Source organism: Macaca fascicularis, chromosome 5, assembly GCF_037993035.2.
Source record: "Macaca fascicularis isolate 582-1 chromosome 5, T2T-MFA8v1.1".
Lineage (NCBI taxonomy): Eukaryota > Metazoa > Chordata > Mammalia > Primates > Cercopithecidae > Macaca > Macaca fascicularis.
Window position 1 is genome coordinate 35,279,602 of NC_088379.1, and position 17,732 is coordinate 35,297,333.

Here is a 17,732-nt window from a genome sequence, read left to right on the forward strand (position 1 = left end):
AAATGCACACATTTGCATTACTTAGGCAAAATAATATACTAACGTCTCCAAAGTATGTTCAACAAGCATTCTGATAGTAAATCAATTATTTTTAATCATAATTAGAGCAAGACCTCTTCTAAAATCAAAAAGCTGATTGGATTATTGAGTTAGAATCTCAATGTTGATCTTCAGTAGCTGTGGCTTTTGAGCACACTGCTTAATCAGCTTGTGCCTTAGTATTATCATCTGTAAAATAGCAATAATTACTATTATCTCCTTATTAGAATTGTGAGACATGAACAATTTGTATCTTGCAAATAGTAAATGTTCACTAATAAGTGCTAGCTATTACTATCTATTACACATAGCCTTCTGAGTGGTTTATTTTGAAACTTTGAGGAAGATAGCTTTTGGGGGTTTCCCCAGAAGCAAACCCTGAATTTTAGTGCAAGGACTTTATTTGGGAGGTGATCTCAGAACACACAGGTAGGCTGCGGAGTTGAGACACAGAAGAAAAGGGTGACACAGCAGGGCTGTAAATGAGCATGTATCCCAGAGGGGCAGTAGGGAATTAGTCCAACTGAGGACCTCGAAGTAACACTAGAACATTCCTCAGATTTTTCCCACCCAAGCAGTAAGACAGTGGATTACTTTTCCAATGACTTCTACCTGTCATTACTCTGGAAGAATAACTCTCCAGCGTTCTCATCCTGCCTTGCACAAGGGACATACCTGGTCTTGTTGCAGGAAAAAGCCTTAAGGCAGGGAGCAGCAGAAGTCTGTAATATGAAGGAGAGGGTGAGTACAGGAGCAATGGAGAGCCAAGAAAATACAAGCAGATCCCTGAATAGGACAGTTACACATACACATTTTTTTCAAAATTCTGCTTCTAAAATATTCTTTCCACAAATATGTAATGAGCTTCTACTATTCTCAAATTATCAGACCAATAGGACCTAAAGGATAAATCAGGCATGATTTTGCCATTCAATGAACTAACAGCCCATTTGAAGAGTTGAAGGGATAAACAATGCTACCTTGATTCTCAGACATCCTTTTGCCTCCTTCTCCATAATTTATTTTCTTCAAATATGAAAAAGTGATGCTTTTTTTGGGGGGGTGGGGGGACGGAGTCTGGCTGTGTCACCCAGGCTGGAGTGCAGTGGCCGGATCTCAGCTCACTGCAAGCTCCGCCTCCCGGGTTTACGCCATTCTCCTGCCCCAGCCTCCCAAGTAGCTGGGACTACAGGCGCCCGGCACCTCGCCCGGCTAGTGTTTTGTATTTTTTAGTAGAGACGGGGTTTCACCGCGTTAGCCAGGATGGTCTCGATTTCCTGACCTCGTGATCCACCCGTCTCGGCCTCCCAAAGTGCTGGGATTACAGGCTTGAGCCACCGCGCCCGGCCTAAAAGTGATGCATTTTTAAAACCTCACTCTTGATGAGTAGAATAAATTCTTGGTCTTCCTTTCCGAAATTTCTGGAATGTATTAGCGAGGATAAAAATTTTCTGGTGTTCATTTGAGAGTGGCTATGTGGCTTTGGGCTAGTTATTTAACTTCTTCAAAAGTCAATTATCCTTATCTGTAAAATGGGATGAAGACGTCTGTAATGTAGGGTGCCTTGAGCATTAATTAAGCATCTAATGTGCTTAGCACTGTGCCTACCATAAATTTAGGACTCAACAAATGGCCGTTTGTTAGCAAGTTGAAATTTTTCAAATGCCCACAACCCATTGCTATGGACTGTTTGGAGTTACAATAAGAGAGCAAGGGTTTGTGGAGCAAGACATTGAACTTTACTAGAATAGAGGAGACATTACTGACTGAAGAGGCAGACTCAGGTGTTTACCAACTTTCTTCACTCCTACAGTTGTGCCAAATATTTGAATTATTTCAACTTTGATACCCCCTTACCTCATTTAGAAAACTGGATAACGATGCCTGCTTAACCAACCACAGTAGGAAAGTGTGAGATATTAAATAGAAATCCATAAGAGCCATTTGGAAAAATTCAGCCAATATAATTAGAAAGAAAAAATGTTAATTTTAAATGATTCAGAGGAAAAAAATATTTTCTTACATTAGCTATGATATTTCAGTGGAAACAAATCTAGACAAAGGCAACCTAATTTCATTAATATTTTGGCAATGTTATTAGACCAAGTGTACATGCTACATAAGCCATTAAATGTACTCATTAGTTTATAACAACAAAAATATCACCTTAGGATATTTTGTCATACAGTTCCTAAGCTCTTTTGTCATAGAAACGACCCTAGATTCTGAACTGAATTCTCAAACAATTTGGTAGAATGAAGGAAACATTTCAGGTAGTGGATTTGCTCCCTGGGGGCTACCACCTACTGCTAATGATAGTTATGGTACTTGTGTTGGAGCCATAATGACATAAAACATCCCTTCAGACAGCTCCCAGCTGCAGTCACTTTCATTTTCATTCTTATTAATTCATCAAGATTAAAAAGGTCATTGGAATAAGATGGGTAGTGAATGAGTCATATTTGATGTGAAGTTACGGAGTAGAGTAAGCCGTTCTTTTCAGGTTCCTTAGTCCAATCAAGATGCTATAACAAAATGCTATAGACTGGATGGCTTATAAACAGAAATTTATTTCTCACAGTTCTAGAGGTTGGGAAATCCAAAATAAAGGTGCCAACAGATTCAATATTTGGTGAGGATCCATTTTCTGTTTCATAAATGTTGCCTTCCTGCTTTGTTCTTACATGGCAAAAGGAACAAGGCAGCTCCTAATACCATCAACTTGGTGATTAAGTTTCAACATATGAGTTTTAGAGGAACACAAATATTCAGATTATAATAACAGAGAAACTCAAGTTTCTGGTTGGTTTCTTTTTAGAACTCTCCTAAACTCAACATATACTACCAAAATAAACTATGATTTATTGTCACTCAGTTTTATTGGTGGAGAATGGCAGAACCACCCAGGAAGAGATCATTTCATGTCCTCTCTGCACTGTGTGACCTGCCATCCTGGAGAGAAATAAAGGTGATCTTACATGGCCGGGCGCGGTGGCTCAAGCCTGTAATCCCAGCACTTTGGGAGGCCGAGACGGGCGGATCACTAGGTCAGGAGATCGAGACCATCCTGGCTAACACGGTGAAACCCCGTCTCTACTAAAAAATACAAAAAACTAGCCGGGCGAGGTGGCGGGCGCCTGTAGTCCCAGCTACTCAGGAGGCTGAGACAGGAGAATGGCCCGAACCCGGGAGGCGGAGCTTGCAGTGAGCTGAGATCCGGCCACTGCACTCCAGCCTGGGCGACAGAGCGAGACTCCGTCTCAAAAAAAAAAAAAAGGTAGATCTTACTTGAGCCACTACATTTTTAGGTTTCTTTTAGAATATCTTGGCCTATTCCCTAGCAATATAACGTGATATCTGTAATTTCTTATAAAATGAAACAGAAAATTACTAAATTAGTTCCTGCAAGAAATGGCATACTTCAATAAAAACAGCAAGTAGCACTTGATGCACCTACCCTGTGCCTGGACACTATGTAGTGGAGCTGCTGCAGTAATGAAATGTGTGATTCTTGTTCTCATGAAGCTTCAACTCTAAATTAAGACAGGCATTTTTCAATTCAGATAATTAAATAAGTAAGTTTCACTACTAGGAAAGAACAGCGAAATTTATCATAGGAGTAAATAATTAGGGAAATAAATCTTAACCCTCTCATTTTCTTTGCATTTTTGCTAAACTGTCACGTTATTAGAGGTCAGTTCTTACCAGCTCCCAGGTCCATTTCTTCATTGGTCTTCATTATACTTTGTACTCATGAGTTTTATAAAATAGCCTTGTTTCCTTTCAATAAAATTATCTCTAGTATATAAATTAATTTGAGTGAATTTTTGGGGAACAAAATGGCTCCTAAGTAAATCAAAAAGATAAACTTCATAGGTGCATATCAATATGTTATTTGATTTAAATAATTTTCATTCTTATATAGTATATATTCTTTATACAACATTTGAATATATTTTTATTTTAAAATGGGATTCTGGAATGCCATTTCAAGCTTGAACAATTCCAAAGAAAAGAATCCAAAATGACATTTCTGCATGTTTCTTCGCAAAAATACAATTTGTTCAGCACATTATGGTTTATGAAGCTCTTTCATGTACTCTAGAGCAAAATAGAAAATGGCATTGTACTGTAGAAAATAGACAAGTTTATAAATACAGTCCCCTCAGACGTTTTCCAATTAATTGCTCGTGTACTCACCTGGACAGTCATAGAAGTCCGAAAGTTTCTGGTAGTGTTATAAAGCCTACATGTCATGTGCTGCTCTGCCATCTTTGAGTCTCACTGGACCCTGAAGGCCTAACTGTGACTTCTTCTGTTCTGGACAGATAAGATTCCCACCCAGTGGGAATAGCCAGTTTCTTTATCAGATGGACAAACTACAGTCCATCCAGTCCTCAACCTACCCAGTTTTACTTCCCTACCAACACAAGAAATCATTGAAACCAATCACATCCTCCCATAGAAACCAGGGGATACCTCATTCTCGTGTAACTACCAAACCTGCTCCCCTCATAGCTGCCTTTTTTTTTATACTGTTCCCAAGTGTAATCCTCATGGGGTTCTTCATGGTATGAGGTGTCCTCCTTTCCTAGGTTATGAGTATATGTGAGTAATAAGTGGCTATTTTCTCATCTGTCTAGGGCCAGATGTTTAATTTTCAGCCATATTATACTAAGGTTAGGTGAATCCCTCCTTCACCAAGAGGATAGATAGCAGGTGATTAAAATATCTGCTGAGGGCTCCCTTGCAAAAATTACCAGAAGCCTTGAAGACTGAATCCAAAACTAGAGCAGAGAGAGCATTCAAATTTGATCGTTAACTACTGTCCTTGCTTCTTCTTACCTCACATTAATACTGAAGTTGAGGAGCAAGTGTAAGACAAATGCTTAGTATCTGGAGTGATGCCTTTCTCCTCTGTCTCCCAGCTGAAATTTTGTAGTGGTCTCCATGATGGGGACCAAAATCCCAATTCTATCTACTCATATTTGCCCTCTCATCCATTGTCTCCCAGAGTCTCCAAAGTTGGCTATATCTTGAAAGGATATTTGGCTTCAGCAACAGATTATGCCAAAAGCAATCCTCTTACACAAAATCTTAGTCCTTTTTGTGAGTCTAGATTTCTAGTCCTCAAGGTCATTTAATTTTCAAGACTAATTACTCCCTCTGCTACCGGCCATAATCTAAACCACTTTGTTTTACACCTAACTAATTCTCTAACTTGTGTGTCTGGAGTACTGAAGTTGAGATATTGCTTCCTACCCCCACTCCAGAATGCCCTGAGATCCTTATGAAAATTGATTTGCTCTCCATCTAGTTGCTAAGTCAATATCTCAACTAAAAAATTTTTGCTAACCCATTCCAGTTTTAGGCAAGCTCTAGCTCAAAGAGGGCCCACCTGCCTTATATTCACCTAGTTAAATGTGTACAGCATCTCACTTCTACCAAGAGTATATGAGAATTTACTCAATAGACTAAAACAAAACAGAAACATAGATTTATTCTGTTGCACACAGAAAACAGGAAAGGATATTATATTTTTTAAAAAGACACTTTTAACCGTGTTCTAGAGCAGCATAGTCCTAACTAAACAGAATATGAGCCACAGATTTAGTTTTAAAATTTTAAATTAAAGTAGCCACATTTTCCAAAATGAAAAGAGTAAGCAGGTGTAATTAATTCTGATAATACATTGTATTTAACTCAACTTATATAAAACATGTTGTTTCAGTATGTAATCCATAGTTAAACTTTTTGTTTCCATAGGAAGTCTTCAAAATTCAGGGCTTACAGTTACAGCATATCTTAATTAGGATTATCCCTATTTTAAGTGCTCAGTAGACATATGAGGCTAGTGGCTGCCATATTGCACAGTGCCGTTAGAGTGAGAAAATGCCAGAATTCTCATCCCAGCTTCATTTCCTATTGCCAGTGTAACCATGAGCAAATTACCAAATATCTCTGTACTTAGTTTCCTTACATGTAAAGAAAAGACGATGACAATTGTTTCTACCTCAAATGGTTGTTACCGGGGTCAAATTAGCTAGTATTCAACAATATGGAACTAGTTAGTTCCAATTAGCTAGTATTTAGCAATAGGGCTGGGTACAGTGGCTTACGCCTGTAATCCCAGCATTTTGGGAGGCTGAGGTGGATGGATCACCTGAGGTTAGGAGTTTGAGACCAGCCTGACCAACATGGTGAAACCCAGTCTCTACTAGAAATACAAAAATTAGCAGGATGTGGTAGTGCATGCATGTAATCCCAGATACTCGGAAGGCTGATGCAGGAGAATCACTTGAACCCGGGATGTGGAGGTTGCAGTGAGCCAAAATTGTGCCACTGCACTCTAGCTTGGGCAAGAAGAGCTAAACTCCGTCAAAATAAATAAATAAATAAATAAATAAATAAATAAATAAATAAAGAATATGGGACAGTACCAGGCATATTAAAACTTAATAAATAATGAATGCTATTAATAAGTACAGAGCCAGAGCCAGAACAAGTCTCTCTCTCTCTCTCTTTTTTTTTCCCTCTCTCTCTCCCTAGTCCTGTCTTCTTTCCATTATTATGTACTGGCCACAACTGATAACATTTCTTTTAGCATTGGGAAAATTATGGACCACAGAAGCATTTTACTTTCAGTGAATTAAGTTTTCCAACTAATCAGATTTTAAGTGAAACTTGATCAGGTTTCTCTGACTTGTTTCCTTTTATTTCCTTATCACCTCTTTGACTTTCTCATAATACCTCTCTTTTCCAACACACTTTGTTCCCTTCCTCAGTTCTTCTCTATCATTGGTCAAGTTACTTGATGTCTCTGGAACTCAGTTTGCTCATCTGTAAAATGTGGATCAGGCAACTTTCCTCTTGGGGTTTCTGTGATATTTAGTGATGCAACACAGTAAGGTACCTATACAGTGTCAACCATTAGTGTAGGGTATTTGCAGTAAGTTTATATCTCTATCTCCAAAATTATAGTCTCTTCTTTCCCATTAACCACTTTGCCACACAATTATTATAAATGCTTACATATAAACAGGGATAATAGAAACAATTTCATGTAAAGTTTTTTTTTTTTTTTTTTGAACTGCAGCCTGTTATTTTATTGCATATACTTATGCACAGAAATGTAGACTCTCACACCTACAAACATGCACATGGGGTACATACACATAGACACACACAGCTGAATAGATTGTAAAGGAATCTTTGATGTGACAATTGAAGGTACTCTAAGGATTATCAAATCAAGGCTTCTCCCTTCTTTTGCAAATTAGGTTGAGAGAATTATAAGGAGGTTGGCCATTTCCAAGGTTACACTACCATTACTGAAAGGATTAAAAACAGAAAACTGAAATGATGCCAGTCTATTTTTCTGTTCCATTCACAGCCTCTTACATGGACCCAGGGAAGAGAAATGGAAGAATCTTGCTCTTCAGTTTGTACCAATTATGTGATTTTATTAAAAAGTTAGCTTGTAATAAACATTTTGTTTTTTTAACTTAAAATATTATTATATATTCAATAAAAAAAGAACTCTATAAAATAACAAATACGAAAAGCTAAAATTTTACATATAAAAGAGAACGTTAATTTGGTATATATTAAGTAATCCTTTGAAAAAAATCTTAGTTGCTGACATTTATTCAATATCTGAAAATTTAAATAAAACAATTAAATATATGGTAGTTGTGATTTTTAAATGCACTATGAATTATCTAACTAGCTAGTAACATTTTCCCATAATATCAGTTTACTATTTTATATGTTCCAGTAGAAACAATTAAAAAATTTAGAAGGAATCGCCATTAAAGATTAGAGTGCAAACTGTTACCAAAGCAATACAATTTTTCTCTTTTTAAACCTAATACTTTCAATCACTAGACAACTAATGACATACACATACACACACAATACTTTCTCTTGAGAAATCTGCACAAAAAATTTTGTAAGCACAAGAAAACATGCATCTTCAAAATAGTTATATCTGTGTACTGTTTTTAAAATATATAAAAATAATTTGTGATTAAATTAGATGATTCTGTGGTAATGGCTATGAGTTATTACTGCTTGTACAAATTTATTTGTTACTTTATCCTGATTCTATTTAGGGTGACATGAACTTTCTATTCAAACATTTTATTTGGGAATTTTAATTAAAATGGAAGTATTTATGCTTAATTAAAACAAATTAACATTGAAGAAGATGTTTAATCTTATTAAATAATAATAAATTAGGGAGAAATATATATATATATAGTGAATAATTTACAGCAATGTAAAACATTTTTAAAGTCTAATAATGTTAAATTAGTCTTAATGACACTTTTAGATTTACACATTGCTATGTAAACAATTATTAAAACAGCTATAGATATTTGTCATACACATACATACACAGACACACCAAAAAACACAATAAAAGTAGTAAAAGAAATACATTGTATTAGTATTCCAGTAGTTTTTGTTTAATAGGAAGCATTCTCCATATCTTTAATTATATAAATTTAAAGTGCTATTTCTTACCCAAAGTGTGTAATTCTCTGAATGAAAATAAATATATAATGTCAAGTTGTGAGTAGGTCAACATACAGTTACATAGAAATTATAGAGTGGAAAGTTACAATAACCAAGATAAAAACATTTACTAGATAAACTCAACAGTAGATTTGAGGTGACAGACGAAAGAATCAGCAAACTTTAAGACAGATCAATAAGGATACACAATCAGATCAGTGGGTAAAAATAAAGAAAAATGAATAGAGCCTCAGAGAGCACAGTGCACCATTAAACACACGAACAGAAATGTAATGAGATGGCCTAAAGGAAAGGAGAAAGGGAGAGAAAAAAGCGTGAAGAAATAATGGCTGAAAATTCTTACAAATTCATTAAAAGCACATCTACAAACCCAATTAACTTTATGTAGGATAAATGATAAAAGACCACAGCTAAAATTATCATAGCCAAAATACTGAAAGCCAAAGAGAAAGAGAAAATACTGTCTCCTGTAAGACAAAAATGATTCATCATTTAAGATGGAACTCCAGTAAGATTAACAATTGACTTCTCGTTAGAAACAATGAAGAACAATAACAAGAAACCAAACTGTCTTTTCCAAAATGAAAATGAAACAAAATTAATCCCAGATATGCCAAAGCTAAAACAATATGTTGCTAACAGAACTGTCTTAAAAGAAATGCTAAAGGAAGTTCTTCAGGCTAAAAGTTAGTGACATTAGGCTGTAGTTTCAAATCTACATTTGAAAAACCAAAGAAGTAAAGGGAATTATGTAGGCAATTATTCTAAAAAATACATATTTTGTTATTACAGCATATTTTCTCCATTCTTATCCTCATTTTAAAAGCAATTGCATGTCCCTGGAAACACTTAGATAGCAGGGCAAGTGGATGGCAACTTCAAAGGTTGAAGGAACATTGGCCCACACGGATGAGAAAAAACAAAAAACAAACAAAAAAAAGTGCAAAAAACAAACAAAAAAACAGAACTCTAGCAACACAAATAGCCAGTGTCTTCTTACCTTCAAATGACCACACTGGTTCCCCAGCAATGGTTCTCAACATGGCTGTAGTGGCTAAAATGTCAGAAATAGAATTCAAAATGTAAATAGGAATAAAATAGAATTCAAAATGTAAATAGGAATAAAATAGAATTCAAAATATAAAATAGGAATAAAAATGATCAACATTCAGGAGAAATTTGAAACCCAATCCAAGAAATCTAAGGAATACAATAAAAAGTTATAAAAGAGAAAGTATAAAATGGCCATTTTAAGAAAGAATCAAACTGAAATGATAGAGCTGAAAAACTCACTTCAAGAATTTTATAATACGATTGCAAGTAATAACAGCACATTAAACCAATCTGAGGAAAGAATCTCAGAATTTAAAAACTTGTTCTCCAAAATAATTCAGTCAGAAAAAAATAAAGAAAAAATAATGAAGGCGAAAGAACAAAACTTCTGAGAAATATGGAATCATGTAACAAAACCAAATGTATGCCTCGATAACATCCCTGAAAGAAAATGAAAGAAAGCAAGCAATTTGGAAGACATATTTGAGGATATCACATATAAAAATTTCTCCACCTTTGCTAGAGAGGCCAACATTCAAATCTAGGAAATGCAGAGAAAAACTGCAAGTTACTACACAGGGTGACCATCCCTAAGATACATAGTCAACAGATACTCCAAACTTGAAATAAAAAATGTTTAAAGTAGCTAGAAGGAAGGGGCAGGTCACTTACCAAAAGAACCCCATCAGGCTAACAACAGAACTTTCAGCAGAAATTCTAAAGCCAGAAGAGTTTGGGGGCTTACATTCAGCATTCATAAAGAAAGTAAATTCCAACCAAGAATTTCAGATCCAGCCAAACTAAGTATCATAAGCAAAAGAGAAATAAGATTCTTTTCAGACAAGCAAATGCTAAGAAAACTTGGTGCCAAGACCAGCTCGGTCGGGGAGACCCTAATCCAGCAGCGCTAGAGGAATTAAAAACACACACACAGAAATATAGAGGTGTGAAGTGGGAAATCAGGGGTCTCACAGCCTACAGAGCTGAGAGCCCCACACAGAGATTTATCCACATATTTAATAACAGCAAACCAGTCATTAGCATTGTTTCTATCGATATTAAATTAACTAAAAGTATTCCTTATGGGAAATGAAGGGATGGGCCGAATTAAATGACTAGGTTGGGCCAGTTACCTGCAGCAGGAACACGCCCTTAGGACAGATGGCTCATGGTATTGTTTGTGGCTTAAGGATGCCTTTAAGCAGTTTTCCGCCCTGGGCAGGCCAGTGTTCCTTGCTGTAATACGTGTAAACCCACAACCTTCGAGCTTGGGCGTTTAGGGCCATTATGAACATATCACAGTGCTGCAGAGATTTTGTTTATGGCCAGTTTTGGGGTCAATTTATGGTCAGATTTTGGGGGGCTTGCTCCCAACACGTCTCCCTTCTTTGATTTTCAGAGATAAAAGCAAGGACAGCTTTGTCATGGTGAGCTACTTCTTGCAGGAGTCGGGATCTGTTTCTGCAGACTATACAAAGACAAACAACATAGATTAAAAGCACAGTCATTATTGACATCATAGAGCTTCCAAGTGTTTTTATCCATTTTAATGGGTTGCTAGCTGCTAAATTGTCTGCAGCTCCTTTAAGCACTCCAGTTCCTGGCATTAAGGTCAGGTGTGCCTGGGACACTTTAAATATTTTAATTCTTTTAATTTTGCTATATGCAAAGACAAGTTTGTAGAATGTCCTTCTAGATGCTTTTTTATTCTTTCCCAAATTTTGATCTTTTTAAGAGCATTTAATAGTTTCCAGGAATCCTTATGTTTAGCTCCTAGAGAGGGCCATATCATTTGAGGTTGAGGTGTCACTATACTGTCATGGTTCCAGATAGATAATAGGAACTTTTCCCCCACTTCTTATCATTTCTACCATCTGACCGTTTTGTTCAGATCATCTGAACATAGTGTGGCCATGGCATGCAGACTGAGAGGTGTGATTTAAGCTAAACATCCCCTTAGGGGACCAATTAATAATGATTCCATAGGAATCGTTGTGCAGCACCTCTGCCTGTTCTGCAAAGCAATCTTCTTAAACAAATATGTTCATTTTTTCTAACTGGGTCCAATCCTATTTACAAATAGGTTTTTGAGGGCAGTATGCTTCAATTATAGGAGCAGATTTATTATGGTAAATACTGAGATCAGAAAGCATGTGTAACTGTGTCATAGAGTGATTGCATCCAGGCATTATTACCAGCCCTTATCATAGGATTACTCACGGCAGTGGTGATAACCACTATCATAGCTACCATTAAATTATTCATTGTGACTGGTTGTTCCACTTTCCTCAGGTTTTCTTCCGCCATCTGTGACAGCTTCTTGATTTGTCCCCAGGTGGGTGGCTGTGTTCCACGGGTGTTGCTTGTGACAGTTGGGGTCCTCCTCAGCATCAGTCTCAAAATGGCTGCAACTGGTGGAGTCCTCGGGATCCTCCCAGAGTCTCTTCCTTGGCATCTGGCGCATGATAAAGTTTCAGGTGTCTTGATGGTATCCAAATTGGCTGTTGAGTTTGGCCTGGAGAAATACAAGCATAACCTCTACCCCAAGTTATTATTTTATCTATTTCCCGACTTTTTGTTATCGAATCTCTCCACCAAATCAGTTGTTCTGTTTCTGTCTTTGCAGCTGGGTTCTGTAGATTCTGTTCAGCTGCTGATAACATCTGGCCTTTGGGCAGGCTCAAACAATTTAAAGTTAATCATGCTAAGTTCAGTTGCATCCATCATTGTTTCTCCCTTTCTGCTTTTGCAACTGCTGTTTTAGGGAGCGATTCATTCTTTCCACTATGGCTTGTCCTTGAGAATTGTATGGGATATCAGTGTTTAATATTCCACACAGAGAAAAATGTAGCTAGAGTTTTGCTAGTATAGCCTGGGTCATTATCTGTTTTAATAGAAGCTGGAATGCCCATCACCACAAAACACCGCAAAAGATGACAATTAACACAGGCAGAAGACTCCCCTGTTTGGCCTATAGCCCAGACAAAGTGAGAAAAGGTGTCCACACATCCATGTACATAAGCTACTCTCCCAAACGAGGGAACATGTGTGACATCCACTTGCCAAATAGAGTTAGGTTCCAGTCCTCGAGGATTAACTCCTCCTGTAAAAGATGAGGAATGTACCATTTGGCAAGTTGGGCATCACTGGATAATAACTTTAGTTTCTTTCCAGGTAATGTTGTATCTGCGTTTGAGACCAGAGGCATTAACATGGTTTAGACTGTGAAAGTGTCTCACATTAGATATTGCAGTAGCAACTAGGTGAGAAGCCATTTGATTCCCTTCAGTCAAGGTCCTGAAAGAGGTGTAGGAGCTCTAATGTGAGCGATGTAAAAAGGGTGCATTCTACTCCTAACTGCTGTTTGCAGTTGGGTAAATAAAGTCATCAGTTGTTCATCTGTATGAAATCATAACTGAGCATTTTCAATTAACTGTGTGGAATGAACCACGTGTGAAGAATCAGAAATCACATTAATAGGCATATCAAAGGAAGTCAATACCTTAATTACAGCCACAAGCTCCGCTTTTTGAGCTGAAGTATAGGACGTCTGGAAAACTTTACTTTGGGAGCCAAAATAAGAAGCTTTACCATTACTAGACCCATCTGTAAAAACATTCTCAGCACCTTCAATTGGTGTAAATTTAGTTCTTTTAGGGCAAATCCAATTAGTTAATTTCAAAAACTGAAAGTTTCGTTTTAGGAAAATGATTATCGAGAATACCCATAAAGTCAGCTAAATGTGTTTGCCAAGTAAGACTATTTATAAAAACTTGCTGTATTTGTGCCTTCGTGAGAGGGACAATAATTTTTCCAGGATCATAGCCATGTAATTTAACAGTCCGAGTTCTCCCAATCCCTATCATAGTAGCGATTTGATCTAAATAAGGACTTACAGTCTGTCCATGAATTAGTATGTGGAAGAAAGCGCCACTCTACTAAGTCCTGTTCTTGGACAGTACACCAGTAGGTGAATGCTGAGTTGAAAAAATTGGCAAATCTAGAGTCTTCTCTGGATCTATTCTATTTATCTGAGCTTTATGGACTTGCTTCTCAATCAGTTGTACTCTGCCTCAGCCTCTTTTGTTAATTGCCGAGGGCTAGTGAGACTAAGATTTCCTCTAAGGATAGAAAACAGATTACTCATAGCATAGGCAGGAATGCCTAGAGCAGGTTGTATCCAATTAATATCCCCTAGTAATTTTTGAAAATCATTTAATGTTTTTAATTTATCCCTACGTAAGGTTACTTTCTGTGGCACAATGGTAGTGTCATCTACTAAGGTCCCCAAGTAGGAATAAGGAGTAGCAGTCTGATTTTTGTCAGGAGCTATAATTAAACCAGTGCGAGAAATTGAATTTTAAAAGTGATCATAACATTGGAGTAATGTTTCTCGAGTGGAGGCAGCACAAAGTATATCATCCATGTAGTGAATAATATAACACTGTGAAAATTTTTTATGAGTAAGTTCAATTGCTTGCCCCACATACGTCTGGCAAATAGTCGGACTGTTTAACATACCCTATGGCAACACTTTCCAGTGATAACATTTAGCAGGTTGCAGGTTGTTTACTGCAGGAATAGTAAATGCAAACCATTCACAGTCTTGCTCAGCTAAAGGGATAGTAAAGAAACAGTCATTTAAATCTATGACTATTAAAGGCCAACTTTTTGGAATTATAGCAGGAGAAGGCAATCCTGGCTGTAATGCTCCCATAGGTTGTATAACTAAATTGATGGCTCTTAAATTAGTTAACATTCTCCATTTTCCTGATTTTTTTCTTAATTACGAAAACTGGAGAATTCCAAGGAGATAATGTTGGAGCTATGTGCCCATTTTCTAATTGTTCAGTAACTAATGTCTCTAAACCTCCAGTTTTTCTTTACTTAGCAGCCATTGTTCTACTCAAATGGGCTTATCTGTTAACCATTTTAAAGGTATAGGTTCCAGAGGCTTCACAATGGCCACCATCAAAAATTATTTTCTAATCTTTGGCGGGAACTTTGTTTTCCTGCAAGAAGAGGTTCTTTCAAATCTTGCAAATTTTTTTCTAGTCCCATACCAGGGACATACCCCATTTCATGCACTGTATGTTGACTTTGAGGACTATATAATTGTTCTAGAATTAGAACTTGTGCTCCCCATTGTTGTAACAAATCTGTTCCCCATAAATGTATAGGTACAGAAGTTATAATTGGTTGAATAGTCCCAGATTGTTCGTCAGGCCCCTCACAATGCAAAATATACTTTGATGTACTTCAGTGGCTTTACCAACTCTAACTATGTTAAATTGAGCAGGTTGAATTGGCCAGGTGGACAGGCAGTGCTGTAGAGAAATGATTGAAACGTCCGCTCCTGTATCTACCGAACCTTTAAATTCCTTTCCTTGAATAGTTACTTCACGGGTAGGATGTTTATCAGTAATTTGATTTACCCGATACACTGCTTTGCCTTGTTTATTTGTGCTTCCAAATCCTGCTGTTCGTTTAATTTCACTTTTTCCCATTCCCACATACGACACAATCAGGAGCTGTGCTATGTGCTCTCCTGGCTCTGCTTTCCAGGGAACAGAAGTAGATATAACAATTTGAATGTCCCCATTGTAATCAGAATCAATGACTCCTATATGTATTTGTATGCCTTTTAAACTTACATTAGACCCTCCTAAAAGTAATCCTATTGTCCCTGCTAGCAAGGGTCCACAGACTCCTGTTGGGACCTTTTATGGGGGTTTCCCAGGCAGAAGGTTCACAGCTTTTATGCAACATAAATCTACTGTGGCATTGTTGCCTGTGGCAGGGGACAGACATTGTACAGGGGTGAGGGAACAGCCTGAGCTGGAAATGCCCTGGTTTAGAACAGGGTCCGGGACAGGCCTCTTATGGCCTTTCCTGAAATCGGGTTCCCTTCTTTATCAAACTTAGAGTGACACTGACTAGCCCAGGGTTTTCCATTTTTACATTCTGGACATATTTCAGGCTCAACAGTTTTCTTTTTTCCCCTATCTGGCAGCCTGACTTGCTGATTTTTTCTACATTCTTTTTTAGTATGACCATGCTTCCCACAGTTAAAACAAGCTCCAGGAAATTGAGTATTTCCTTTATCCACTCTCAGTTCTGCCATTGCCTGTGCCAACAAGGTAGTTTTATGCAGATTACCTCCGATACTATCACAGGCCTTGATATAATCAACTAAACGTGCTTTCCCTCTGATAGGTCGCAGAGCAGCCTGGCAATCGGGATTAGCATTGTCGAAAGCTAATAACTGCAGCACTATATCCTAAGCAGAAGAATCTGCAATCAACTTTTTAAGAGACTCCTGTAACCGAGCTATAAAATCAACATATGATTCTGTGGGTCCCTGTTTTTTAGCACGAAAGGAAGGGTATTGTTCCCCACCTGAAGTGATTTTTTTTTCAAGCTCTAATGCACACTCCTCTAAGCTGTTCTATGGCATCATCCTACATGATCAGTTGTGCGTCTAAACTAGCCCAGCTACCAACCCCCAAAAGTTGGTCTGCAGTTATATTAATCTGAGGTTGGGCCTGGGCATTGCAAGCAGCCTGAATGGAAGCTTCATCTGCCCACCAAGTTTTAAATTATAGGAACTGAGCAGGGGTTAGACGAGCTCGAATAAGAGCATCCTAGTCAGTAGGAATCATTCATCTGGAAACAGCAGCATTCTTTAACAGTTCCATTACAAAAGGAGAACCTGGTCCATACTGACTTGTTGCTTGTTTTAATTCTTTGAATAATTTAAAAGGAAAAGGCTCAAATGTAGCTGTAATATTTCCCTGTTGATCTGGGGGGTGTATTCTAAGAGGGAACTGCCAAGCCTCCAAATCACCCTCTCTCGTCTAGCTTGCTGAATTCCTGCCTGAATGGAACTAAGAGTAGTCGCTTGAGGTGCTGCTCGAACAGTCACTGGGGCAACTACTTTTTGCCCAGTGTCTTCTGGAAAAAAAGATCTGGGGGGGTCATTTTCTTCAAAATAATAAGGAAGGGGTGCAGAAGGGTAGGGATGAACCTCTCCTTCCTTTGCCACTTTAGCTTTAGCTGGTAAATAAACCTGCTCTGTAACCTCTTCTGTTACCTCGTTATACTCTTGTTCCTCCTCGTCATCAATGTGAAAAAGTTCCAAGGTGAAACGATCCAGACCCCAAACTTGCCCCATGGTTACCCTGATGCTTCTGAGCTCCCCTTCTTACTCACCACAGGGATTGCTTTAAGAGTACTCGGGTATCCTCCAGCTAGTTGTCCATTCCAAACATCGCTTTGGCAACCCTTCGACCTGGATTTGAGTCCCCATGAATGGATAGCGCCACTTGCCAAGACCAGCTCAGTTGGGGAGACCCTAACCCAGCAGCACTAGAGGAATTAAAGATACATACACTGAAATATAGAGGTGTGAAGTGGGAAATCAGGGGTCTCACAGCCTTCAGAGCGGAGAGCCCCAAACAGAGATTTACCCACATATTTATTAACAGTAAATCAGTCATTAGCATTGTTTCTATAGATTTTAAAGTAACTAAAAGTATCCCTTTATGGAAAACGAAGGGCTGGGCCGAATTAAATCAATAGGTTGGGCTAGGTAACTGCAGCAGGAACATGCCCTTAAGACAGATCGCTCATGCTATTGTTTGTTGCTTAAGAATGCCTTTAAGCAGTTTTCCACCCTGGGAGAGCCAAGTGTTCCTTGCCCTCATTCCCATAAACCCACAACCTTCCAGCTTGGGTGTTAGAGCCGTTATGGACATATCACAGTGTGGCAGAGATTTGTTTATGGCCAGTTTTGGGGCCAGTTTATGTCCAGATTTGGGGGGACTTGCTCCCAACACGTAGTACCACCAGATGTGTTTTACAAGAGGTCCTTATGGAAGTGCTAAATGTGGAGAAGAAAGGCTGTTACTGGTCACCACAAAAGTACAGTTAAGTACAGAGACCATTGACTCTATAAAGAAACCACATCATCAGATCTGCCTACTAACCAGCTAACAACAGGATAAATATGATTAAACTAGCACATATCAATATTAACTTTGAATGCAAATGGACTAAATGCCCCAATTAAAATTTGGATGAAAAAGCAAGACACAACT